This window comes from Pan paniscus, chromosome 21 (assembly GCF_029289425.2).
Source record: "Pan paniscus chromosome 21, NHGRI_mPanPan1-v2.0_pri, whole genome shotgun sequence".
In the NCBI taxonomy this organism is placed as follows: Eukaryota; Metazoa; Chordata; class Mammalia; order Primates; family Hominidae; genus Pan; species Pan paniscus.
The window spans coordinates 20,085,516-20,097,758 of record NC_073270.2 but is presented as its reverse complement, the minus strand read 5'-3'; positions in this window follow the sequence as shown (position 1 = coordinate 20,097,758).

The window sequence follows — 12,243 nt, the reverse complement described above, 5'->3', positions numbered from 1 at the left end:
GACCTGCCGCAGGTGCCCATTTGGAGGGGATCCCTGGCCATCCCAGACACAGCCCACTCTCCCTCGTTGGGCTTCCCTGGACTCTTCCCAGATGCTAGCCTGGGGCTGCTGGCTGGGCTGAGGAGGAGATGCCATTGTTGGGGGGAGGGGGGCGCTGAAAACAAAAGACCTTGTCCAGAAAGGGATCACCTGAAACCAGGTGTCTGTCTAGGTGACTGTCTCCATGGAATCCATTCAGATCAGGGAATCTAGCTTCATACCCTAAGGAGGTGGGAAGGAAGCAGAGAACCTCTGTGTAAGGCTCCCCAGTCTAGGTCTGTTCAAATGTGTCCCCACCTGTGACTGACCTACCCCCCCGACCTCCTCCCAGACAATCCCTGACAGCACCTGGGGACAGCAAGGTCACAGCAAAGGGCAAAGGAAGTGGTCATAGGTGGCCTCCTTTCCAGGGAAAGGCCATCTCACCCAGGGAGACCAGAGACTTTTCCTTCGTGGGTATATCATTTATTACTGCTGTTCTCAGCCTGGCATCTTCCAGACACTCAGAGTACCTCCCCCACAATGCCTGAGTGGTTTTCCCTTTGCTTTGGCTGCAGATACTAAGGAGGGTGTAAAAATACGAGTTGATCCGTGCTGGAGTGTGTGGGGAGAATTCTCTAGTTGTGTTATCTCCATCAAGCTTTTGCAGACACAGAAAAGAAAGTTTAGGAGCTGAGAAGAATTCAACTAACCAGGAAAGTCACTCAAATAGTGTTTTCTAGTGAAAACGAGGGAAAATAAAAGGTGAGAGAGGGAATCTGGAATTAATTGAGTTAGGAAATGAACACTAGCTCCAGGGGAAAATACCATAGGCTCAAGGAATTGTGTAATCTGGTGATGGAGGGGGAGTTTGGAAGGGAGCCAGGAGGAAGGAGTATAACCAGGAACTGGTAATTTCTTGGAAATTATCTCAGCACCAGGAGTGTATGTGTGTGTGTGTGGTGGGGTGTGGGGGGAGAGCACTCCTGTGGCACACAGAAATGATTCTTGGGTTTCTATTCATTTTGACAGATTTTGGAGTGAAGGCCACTGTTAAAGTAAAGCACAGAGAGTGATTCCTTGGGCGGCCAGGCACCACCTAGGGAAGAAAGGTGGGGATCCTGGTCCCTAGGCTGACAGCAACTGAGACCTGATAGGTTCCTCAGCCTGCCAGGTGATGGCCAGGTGAGACAGGCCTCAGGAGCTCCTCTCCAAAGAAAACAGTCATTTTTTTTTCCTACCTGTCCCTTTCAGTCTTTGGAAGCTCCCTCCAGAAACTGAACTGTGAAAGGAGCAAGAGTTGAAATGAAGAATGTGCTCTGATACTTCAGTCTGAGAGTATTTCTTTCCTGGAGAGAGAGACATCACTCCTAGATGTGTGGGGGTCTTCACCCTTTCAGGAATAAGACAGGTGTCTTTACAGAGCACCTCCCCACCTTGGGCTGGGTTCTGGGGTCACTGTCTACTCCCCCTGTTTTGACCTCCCATAAACATTCTGTTTTCAGGTCCCTGCAGAGACTTTGGACCTGATGTGGTGAATAAAGGTGGTTAGTCTTTCTCACAGTTCTACCTTTAGGACGAAGAATAGAAAGCCTCCCGTGACTATATTCACTAACTCTCAGCCCAGGCCAGATCATCCACCAGCCAGTGAATGGGACCTCGTCTGTGGCCAAACTAAGTGCAGCTCGGTGCCCTCCTGTGATATTTCCAGCTCTCCAGCCTCCTGCTGCCCACAGCTCACAGACCTCATGGAGTCGTTTCCAGGACAAAGCAAGGTTATGTCTCCACAACACCAAACATTCCCAGGTGTGGCAGGCAAGCCATTGATTTAGAAGAGAGGAGGAGAGAGGAAGAGAAAACCAGAAAAGGCACTTTCTTGGTGAAGAGACATCAGCTTTCTCACCATGGCTGTTTCATAACACAAGGAGACCTGGCCCAAGCTCAGAGGGGAAAGACCCCTGGGTATTCATGGAAAACCTTTAAGCACAGTGAGACCAAATGTTAGTAGATGGGGGATAAGAGGGAGAAATTCATGGAGTATGCCTAGAACAGGCCTTGTACGCAGCATCCCCTTCTTGCCTAGGGACTTGAAGGGCCAGGCTTCCTGTCATTGCCTCACTCAAATGTAGCCCAGGAAGACATTAGACTGATAGCACTGATCACCTCCAGACAAAACCCCTGCACCTGCACAGTCACATAGACTTGGACAAAACCCCATCCTTACTAAGGAAGACCTAACAACTATTTCTTCTCACGCGCATTCTTGTCCACCGTCTTTATCAAAAAGCCAGGAAAACTGCTTCTTCAGACACTTTCTGAGCCGGCTGTATTTTGAAGGACAAAAAAAAAAAAATTACTCTTTTGAGAGCATTGTGTCTGCAAGGTGGGCTCACGTTATTTTTGGTGATCAGTTTATGACTGGAGTTCAAATAGACTGCTTATTTTATAAGAGTTTTTAATTTTGAATTTTCTTTTTGCTGAACTGTGTGCATTTGTTTGGTTTTTAACTCACCACATGAATATGACTGTAGATTTTTTTTTCCTAGTTGACCATGGTCAGATTCACAATTGCCTTTAAAAAAAATTTGTTGGCTGGGCACGGTGCCTCACGCCTGTAATCCCAACACTTTAGGAGGCTGAAGCGGGTGGATCATCTGAGGTCAGAAGTTCGAGGCCAACCTGGCCAACATGGTGAAACTCCGTCTCTACTAAAAATACAAAAATTAGCCAGGCAGGGTGGCGCATGCCTGTAATCCCAGCTACTCAGGAGGCTAAGGCAGGAGAATCTCTTGAACCCGGAAGGTGGAGGTTGCAGTGAGCCGAGATCACGACACTGCACTCCAGCCTGGGTGGCAGAGCGAGACTCTGTCTCAGAAGAAAAAAAAAAAAAAGAAAATGTGTTGAAGTATAACATACATGAGGCAAAACGCACACAGCTTAAGCATTAACTCAATGACTCTGTATATACGTATACATCCTCACAGATTCCAGACCAAGACATGGAACATTTCCTGCTCTCCCTGAAAGTCTCCCTGTGCCAGCCCCTCCCCAGGCAATAATTCCCCAGAGATAGTGCCTCTTCCCAACCCTGAACCCTAGATCATTGTTGCCTGTCCTTGAACCTCAGATAAAGGGAGGCTGCTTTTGCCCATCTTCGTTTTTGTGATGTCTGTCCATTGTGGCGTGCATAGCTGTGATTTGTTCTTTTTCACACTGTGAAGGTATAGGTGGTTTTTACCTGATGCTTCAGTTCCCTTCCAACTTTAGTATAAGCCAAGAATAATCAAACCACTACATCTGGATCAGAGACAAATGACCTCCCAGATTGGCTAGTTTTGTAAGGAACTTCAGTTGAAATTGAAACAGTCATCAGCTGCTTCTCAAACCAGCTACACTACATAAGGAGGAGCCCAAGGGAAACTGCAGGACAACAGGTCCACTGGGAAACTTCAGGGGGCCAAGCTGTCAAAGACAAGCACAGAAAAATTCCTGCAATGTGCATTAGACTTTGAGGCAGCTTTTAATGGCAAAAGTCAGTACAACCCATTTCCTTTTTCTTCTAAATGAGAGGAAAGTAGGATAGGTTCCATCAGGAAAGATTCACACCCAGGCCATGACAAACTCATGGAGGATCCTGTCAATCAAATTCCTTTCTGCTGGGCAGAAAAAGTACATGGGAGCTTGTTAGTAATGTGCATTCCCAACCTATCCTGAGGATGTGGGACTCAGGAAGCCCAACAATCTGCCCTATTTACAAGGTCCCAGGTATCCTTTCATATTAAGATTTGAGACCTGCTGTTTCAGAGAAAGGGACAGCTTGGCATGTATTTTTTGGTAAATCCTGGAGGGCAAGTCTAAAAAGCAAAAATATACCGCCCAGCACCTATCTGTCGATATTTTTAATTGACTTGTTTGGGGTGTTTGGAAGAAATAAAGACAGAGTATGAAAACACAACCCGTAGCTATGTCTATATGTATTTCATTTTTCACTTGAGTACGTTTCTTAAAGACTCCTGTAAGAAATAATTCAGAACCACATAAAAAAGAGATTAAAATTTTTAGTCCACAGAGGACAAACATTAAGTATTCACAATTTGAGGAATTTGTTCATTCTGTCAGGATCATTCAGAAAGAAAACACATACATGCCACTAATTTAATTTTGCCCTTATAAACTTGGGCAGACAAGGTGCTGAGTGTGGCAGAGGAGCCTGGGGAGAGCCCTGAGGGCTTATTTTTGTTAATATACAAATATTAGGCTTAGGTATCCCATATTTTAAATCAAGACAATAGATCTAAAAAATGTTTTAGCATTTTTAAATTTCAAAACTTCATCCTGGTAGACCATGATATGCAGTACATCTTAAGTGGAAAAAAAAAAGAAGCTACACTATGAATTGTACAATCCCATTTTTGTAAAGTTAAGCAAAATCATCTCTCTCTCTCTCTCTATCTCTGATTACTTTGGGATGTGGGATTACAGGATTTGGGTTGGGGATCAGAGAATGTAGAGGGACTTTCACTCTTTATTTTATACTCTTCCATAGCTTTAAAATTATTTTTCTTCCATCAGTATGTCCAGTTTTTTTAATTAAAAAAATAAAGAAAAATTAAAAGAATCTGCTCATGTGTAAGCAGTTAAGGCAAGTTGACTTAAATGAAAGGAATTGAAATGGTTTGACTTTGGCAGGGTTGAGCACGAGGCTAGGCTGGGCCTCCAGGCCTGGCTTCCAAGGAGCTGCTCCTCCCTGCCATGGCTGGCAGCTCTGTGCCCGAGGCTCATTCGGAGGAGCCCTGAGATGACAGGGGAAGGGCAGCCCAGCCAGGTGGCCTGCTACGGCTGGAGCAAGAAGCTGGAATTCTGATTCTGATTTGGCCACAGATCTAAAGTATAGTCCTTTCCTCCCCTGTGCCTCAGTTTCCTCAATGGTAAAAGATGATGCCAACCTTTCCACAGAAGGGTGCTTTGCGGCAATGAAGCATTTTGAAAATACAAAACATTCAGATGAGAGAGATGCCAAAGTCAGTTGGCTCTTTGTACTTTAGACAGCCCTGTGTTATTCTGATGGGGATAATCACAGCAAACCCCTCTTGCCCAAGGCCTCAAATCTGACTGCGGAATCCACTTCAAGCCCAGCTCAGCTGTCCAGTGCAAAAACTTGAGTGGTAAACACATGACCCATCACCAAGTCGTCATCTTCAGAGAGACCTGAGGCTAATGGGATGGTCTCACGTTATACAGTGCTGTGTCCATCTCCTCATCTCAGTTCATCGCCCAGGTTTCCAGCCCCGGAACTGCAGAATGATTGGGTCCAGATGCTCTTCCTAGGATCGCTGTGGCGGTGCGCCCCCTGGTGGCAGCAGTAATTCTCCTGCTGGGGGATTTCTGTGTGCCTGAGAGGTGTTTCCTACCTGCCCTTGACTGGTTCAGCTTAATCTTTGACTTCACAGCCTCATTTCTTTCCACATTTCCAGTCAGGTGACATGTGACATTAAGATGACTGGTGTGTCGCATGCAGCTCTTCCTGTCTCCCGAGTTTGTTTCACTGGCAAGAGTTTCTCAAAGAGTTCCTTTAGGTACTTAAATATTTCACTTTTTAAAAATTAAGTCCCTTTCTTTGAAAGTTTATGCCAGAAATAGACAGGACTCATGCATAGCATTTTCTTTCCAATCATTTAAGTTCTTGGTACTCCAAATGTTGTCCCTGGACCAGCAGGCACTAGGAGTTGGTGGCATGACCTGGGAGTTAGTTAGAAAGGTAGACTCCTGGGACCACTGCATTAGAACTTGCATTTTAACAAAATCCACAGATTGAAAAGCATAGATTTGGTTGATATTTCCTCATAGATGAGATGACTAGGAATTCATAACTACCCGTATTCATAGCTAACTATATGTTACAGCACTCACGATTACACATACCTTTTCATTTTTTCAACTTTCCACGTTTCATTTGCTTTTAAACACCTCTTAAATATGGAAAACCACAAGAACCAAATTCCCAACATTTAAGCATTTAAAGTAGTCTACAAGCAATAGCTTCTAAAGTCTCCAAGGAATAAGAATTCCAGCTACAGCATCAAACATTTAGCTGAGAATAGCAACACACCCTATTCCATATAATATTGAAAAGAAAAATTTCGACGTTAAATCCCACATCATTGTAAACTATGTTAGTTCAACAACACCAGTGCATAATGCATTTTAAACACAAAACAGGGTATAACTTAAACTCTGATGAATAAGTATCATGAGAATTTGAGAATATCTTGGTGAAATCATTTTTGTTTTTTCAAAGTGTTCCTACCCATAGTTGGCATTAGTCATGTTCTCATTAAAATACCATGTCCAAAAATATCAAGTTTTTGAGTAGGATGACAAAAATTATTAAATGAATAAAAATTATTCCTTTGAGATGCTAAAAAATGGATATAACTTTTTTTTTTTTGAGACAGAGCCTCGCTCTGTTGCCCAGGTTGGAGTGAAGTGGCACAATCTTGGCTCACTGCAACCTCCGCCTCCCAGATTCAAGCCATTCCCCTGCCTCAGTCTCCCAAGTAGCTGAGACTAAGGGCATGTGCCACCACGTCTGGCTAATTTTTGTATTTTTAGTAGAGATGCAGTTTCACTATGTTGGCCAGGCTGGTCTAGAACTCCTGACCTCAAGTGGTCCTCCCGCTTTGGGTACAACCATTTTTGTTTAACTTTTTATTTTGAGCTAATTTTGGCCTTACAGAAGTCATAAAAATAGTACAGAGAATCCCAAGAGGCCCTTCATGGATCTCATCCTAATGTTATCACTTTGTGTACGGATGGTAAAATAACAAGAGCTACAAATTAACATAGCAACAATAGTACTAAATAAACTACAGAACTTATTCAAGTTTCATAAATTTTTCCCCAGTCTTTCCTTACTTTCATGACTTTGACACTTTTGAGTACGAATGATTTATTTCACAAATGCCCCTCAATTTAGTTTTGTCTAATATGTTCTCATTATCTGGATGAGGTTATGCATCATGGTAATAGAATTACGCCATGTCCTTCTCATTGCCTCATACCATGGGATTTCTGATGTCAATATGTCTTATTATTCGTGCTAACCTTGATAACATGCGGAGTTAATATTTTGGGAAAGGTACTTTGAAGCTATGCAAATTTTGTTTCTCTTCAAAATTTCACCCGCTAATTTTAACATCCATTGATGAATCTTATCTGCAACAATGATTACTGAGGTATTCAACTGTCATGTAAACAGTTATTTGCCATTTTTCTGAAGCATTGAATGACAACTAGAAAAGAGAGCTGTGCTCAAACAATGAACAATGAGGAATGGGGAGAGGAAAACAGAAGGGCCCCTCTACAGGTTGTATTTTCTTTTTTCATTCTTTGTAGAGACAGGATCTTGCTAGGCTGATCTTGAACTCCTGGCCTCAAGCAATACTCCTGCATCAGCCTCCCAACGTGCTGGGATTATAGGCATGAGCCACCATGCCTGGCCCAGGTTGTATTAATAGCAACAACAGCAAACCCTAAGGAAAAGGAAGAATATGATTTTCAGACTTGTCATGTTATGTTACTGGAGATGTTCAGTTGTCAATTAAGAAATTTTTAGACATGTAAAGAAACAAGAAAGTATGACCCATAACAACAACTACCAGAAGTTAACATACAGTGTCTGAGGAAGCCCAGATATTGGACACACTAGACAAATACTTTACTTTTTTTTTTTTTATTTCAGTAGGTTTTTGGGGAACAGGTAGTGTTTGGTTACATGAATAAGTTTTTAAGTGGTGTTTTCTGAGATTTTGGTTACCCATCACCTGAGCAGTGTACACTGTACCCAATGTGTAGTCTAGATAAAGATTTTAAATCAACTATTTTAAATATGTTTGAAGAATTAAAGAAACCATGTCTTTAAATGTCTTACAAAATAGAAACTTTCAATAAAGAGATAGAAACTGCTTTTAAAAATAAGAAAAATAGAAATTCTGAAGTTGATGAGTGCAATAACTGAAATAAGAAATTCACTGGAGGTTTTCAGCAGCAGATCTGAGCAGGCAGAAGAAAGTATCAGCAAATTTGAAGACAGATCAATTGAGACTGTGTAGTTTGAAAAAGAAAAAGAAAAGAGAATGAATAAAAATGAATAGAGCCTCATACCTGTGATGCAACATACGTATCATAGGAGCCTCAAATGGAGAACAGAGAAATAACTGGGAAGAATATTTAAAGAAATAAAGCCCCAAAACGTCTCAACTTTGATTAAAACATTATGCACCCAAGAAGCCCAGTAAACTTCAAGTAATATAAAGAGATCCATATCTAGACACATTTAAATCAAAGTGTTGAAATACAGAGAGAATATTGAAAGCAGCAATAATTAAGAGATTCTTTATATACAATGGAGGCTTAATAGTGTTAACAGCTGACTTCTCATCAGAAACCATGAAATTTAGAAGGCAGTGAAATGACGTGTTCACAGTGCTGAAAGAAAAGAACCATCAACCAAGAATTCTGTACCAGTAAAGCTATTCTTCAAAATTAAAGAAGATATTAGACATTTCCATATTTTTTGACAGCAGAACTTGCAGACTCATCAACAGATGAATAGATAAACAAACCTGTCTTGTCAACACAAAGACACACACACACACAGGAATATCATTCAGCATCAAAAAGAGAGCTCCTGCTATTTGCCACAATGTAGGTGAATCTGGAGGACATTTGGCTAAGTGAAATTAGCCAAACACAGAAAGAAACATATCGCATGATCTCACTTACATGTGGAATCTTCTTAAAAATTTAAATATACAGAGATAGGGAGTAAAACAATTATTTACTGGTCAAAGAGGGGAGGAAATGAGAAGATATAGGTCGAAGGATACAAAGTAGCAGATATGTGGGATAAACAAGTCTAGATTTAATGTCCAACATGAGAACTATCATTAATAAAATTGCATTGTATTTGGGATTTTTGTTAAATAAGTAGATTTTTAGCCGCTCTTGTTACAATAAAAAGTAACTACATGAGTTGATATATATGTTAATTTGCTTCACTATAGTAAGCTTTTTACTATTTATATGTAACCCATACATCATGTTGTAAACCTCAAATATACACAATAAAATCCATTTTTTAAATAAAGATATACTGAAGGGAGTCCTTCGGCCTGAAATGACTGGACACTAGAGAGCAACTCAAATCTACATGAAGAAATAAATAACACTGGTAAAGGTAACTACATGGATAAATATAAATTAATGTAATTATATTTTTATTTGCAACTTTTTATACTATCTAATTTTAAAGACTATTGCGTGAAGCTATAATTACAAATCTGTGTTGATGGGTATACTATGTATAAAGATGTAATCTTGATGACAATAACAGCATAGAAGAGGGAAAGGAAATGGAGTTATGTCAGAGTAAAATTTGTGTACACTCTTATAATTAAGGTTGGAAATACAGTGGTAAGATGTCCTTTGTGATCCCCAGTTTAAAGTAACTTTAAAAACTAGTAAAATAAATGACAATAGAATTAAAATGATATGCTATGAAAATTTCTACTTAACACAAAATAAACTAACAATGGAAAAATAGAGGACCAAAAATGACATAAAACATATAGAAGACAAATAACAAATGGCAACTGTAAATCCTACCTTATCAATACTTACATTATATGGGAATTGATTTAAAACTTCAAGCCAAATGCAGAGATTTGCAGAATGGATAAACAAAAATGTAAGATTCCAGTATATACTATCTACAAGGGCCACACTTTAGGTTAAAAGACATAAATAAGCAGAGAGTGAAAAGATGGGAAACAATGAACCATGCAAACAGTAACCAAGAGAGACCTGAGTGGCTTAAAAAACATCAATCAAACAGACTTTAAGAGTTATTACTAAAGACAAAGGACATTTTATAATGATAAAAGTGTCGATCCATCAAGAAAATATAATTATTCCAAACATATATGTGCCTAACAAGAGAGTTTCAAAATACATGAAGCAAAAGCTCATGGGATTGAATAGAGAAATGGTCAAAAATAATAGTTGGAGACCCTTATAGCCTACTTTCAATAATGGATAGAACAACTAGGATGAAGATCAACAAGGAAATAAATTACTTTAATACTTTAACAACACTATAAACAAACTCTACCTAGTAGACATCTATAGAAAAGTCTACCCAAGAATGGCAGAAAAAATATATTCCTCAAAAGTGTACATGAAACATTCCACAGGCCAGACCATATATTAGACATCCTCCAGAAAAACAAAAGACACACACACACACAAAGAAAAAGATTGAAATAATGCTAAACACATTCTCCAACCAGAATAGACTGACACTAGGAATCAATATCAGAAGGAAAATGAGGGAAATTCACAAATCCATGAAAATTAAACACTGATAAATAAATGGGCCAAAGAAGAAATCAGAAAAAAATTTTAAAAAATATGTTGAGATGAAAATACAAACAAATGCAACAAATCAAAATGTATGAGATGTAACTTAAACAGTGCTCAGACACAGAACATACTCTAAGATTGACTACATGCTTGGTCCTAAAGCAAGTCTCTACAAATTAAAAAAAAATGTAATTATACCAGCTCAGACTGCAGTTGAACAGAATTAGAAATCGATATCAAGAGGAACTCTCCAAACTATACAAGTACATGGAAACTAAACAAATTGCTTCTGAATGACTTTTGGGTAAACAAAAATATAAGACAGAAAAGTATTTGAAACAAATTTAAATAGAGGCAAAATGTATCAAAACCTCTGAGATGCAGCAAAAACAGTGTTAGGAGAAAAGTTTATAGCATATAGCGATAAACACCTATATCAAGAAGATATAAAGATCTCAAATTAACAACCTAATGTTACACCTAAAGGAACTAAAAAAAAAAAAAAAAAACAAGAACTGAATCCAAACTTAGCAGAAGAAAAGAAATTACTAAAATAACAGCAGAACTAAACAAAACTGAGGCCCCCCAAAACATACAAAGGATCAACAAAATGAAAAATTGTTTTTTGAAAGAGAAACAATATTGATAGACCACTAGCTAGATTGACAAAGAAAAAAGAGAGATCTAAATAAGCCAATCAGAAATGACAAAGGTGACATTACAACCAATCCCACAGAAATACAAAAGATCCTCAGTGACAAAAGATCCTGCAACCATCTCTATGCACACAAACTGGAAAATTTAGATAAAATGGACAAATTCCTGGAAACACACAACCTCCCAAGATTGAACCAGAAGGAAATTGAAATCCTGAACATACCAATAATAAACTATGAAATTGAATCAGCAATATAAAAACTTACCAACCAAAAAAGACCTTCAACAGATGGATTCACAGCTTAATTCTATCAGATGTACAAAGAAGAGATGGTACCAATCCTGCTGAAACTATTCTGAAAAATAGAGAAGAGACTCCTTCTTGACTCGTTCTATAAAACCAGTATCATCTTGATATCAAAATCTAGCAAATACAACAACAAAATAAAACTATAAGCCAATATCCCCAATTAACATAGATGCAAAAATCCTCAACAAAATGCTAGCAAACCAAATCCAGTAGTACTTCAAAAAGATAATCCATCACTATCAATTGGGCTTTATTAATGAGATACAAGGATGGTTCAACATATGCAAATCAATAAATTGATTAACCACATAAACAGAATTAAAAACAAAAAATATATGGTCATCTCAATAGACATAGAAAAAGCATTCAATAAAATCCCAAATCCCCACATGTTAAAAACGCTTAACAAACTGGGCATCAAAGGAACACAATTCAAAATAACAAGAGCCATCTATGACAAATCCACAGTCAACCTTACACTGAATGAGCAAAAGATGGAAACATTCCCCTAATAACTGGAACAAGACAAAGATGTTCACTTTCATCACTCCTATTCGACATAGTACTGGGAGCTTCAGCCAGAGCAATCAGACAAGAGAAAAAAATAAAAGTTTGTCAAATAGGAAAAAAGAAGTCAGATTTTCTCTCTTGACCGACAATGTGATTCTATATCTAGAAAACCTGAAACATTTCACCAAATAACTCCTAGAGCTGACAAACAACTTCAGTAAAGTATCAGGGTATACAATCAAGGTACAAAAATTAGTAGCATTTCTATACACCAATAATGTTCAAGCTGAGAATTAAATCAAGAATACAATCCCATTTACAATAGC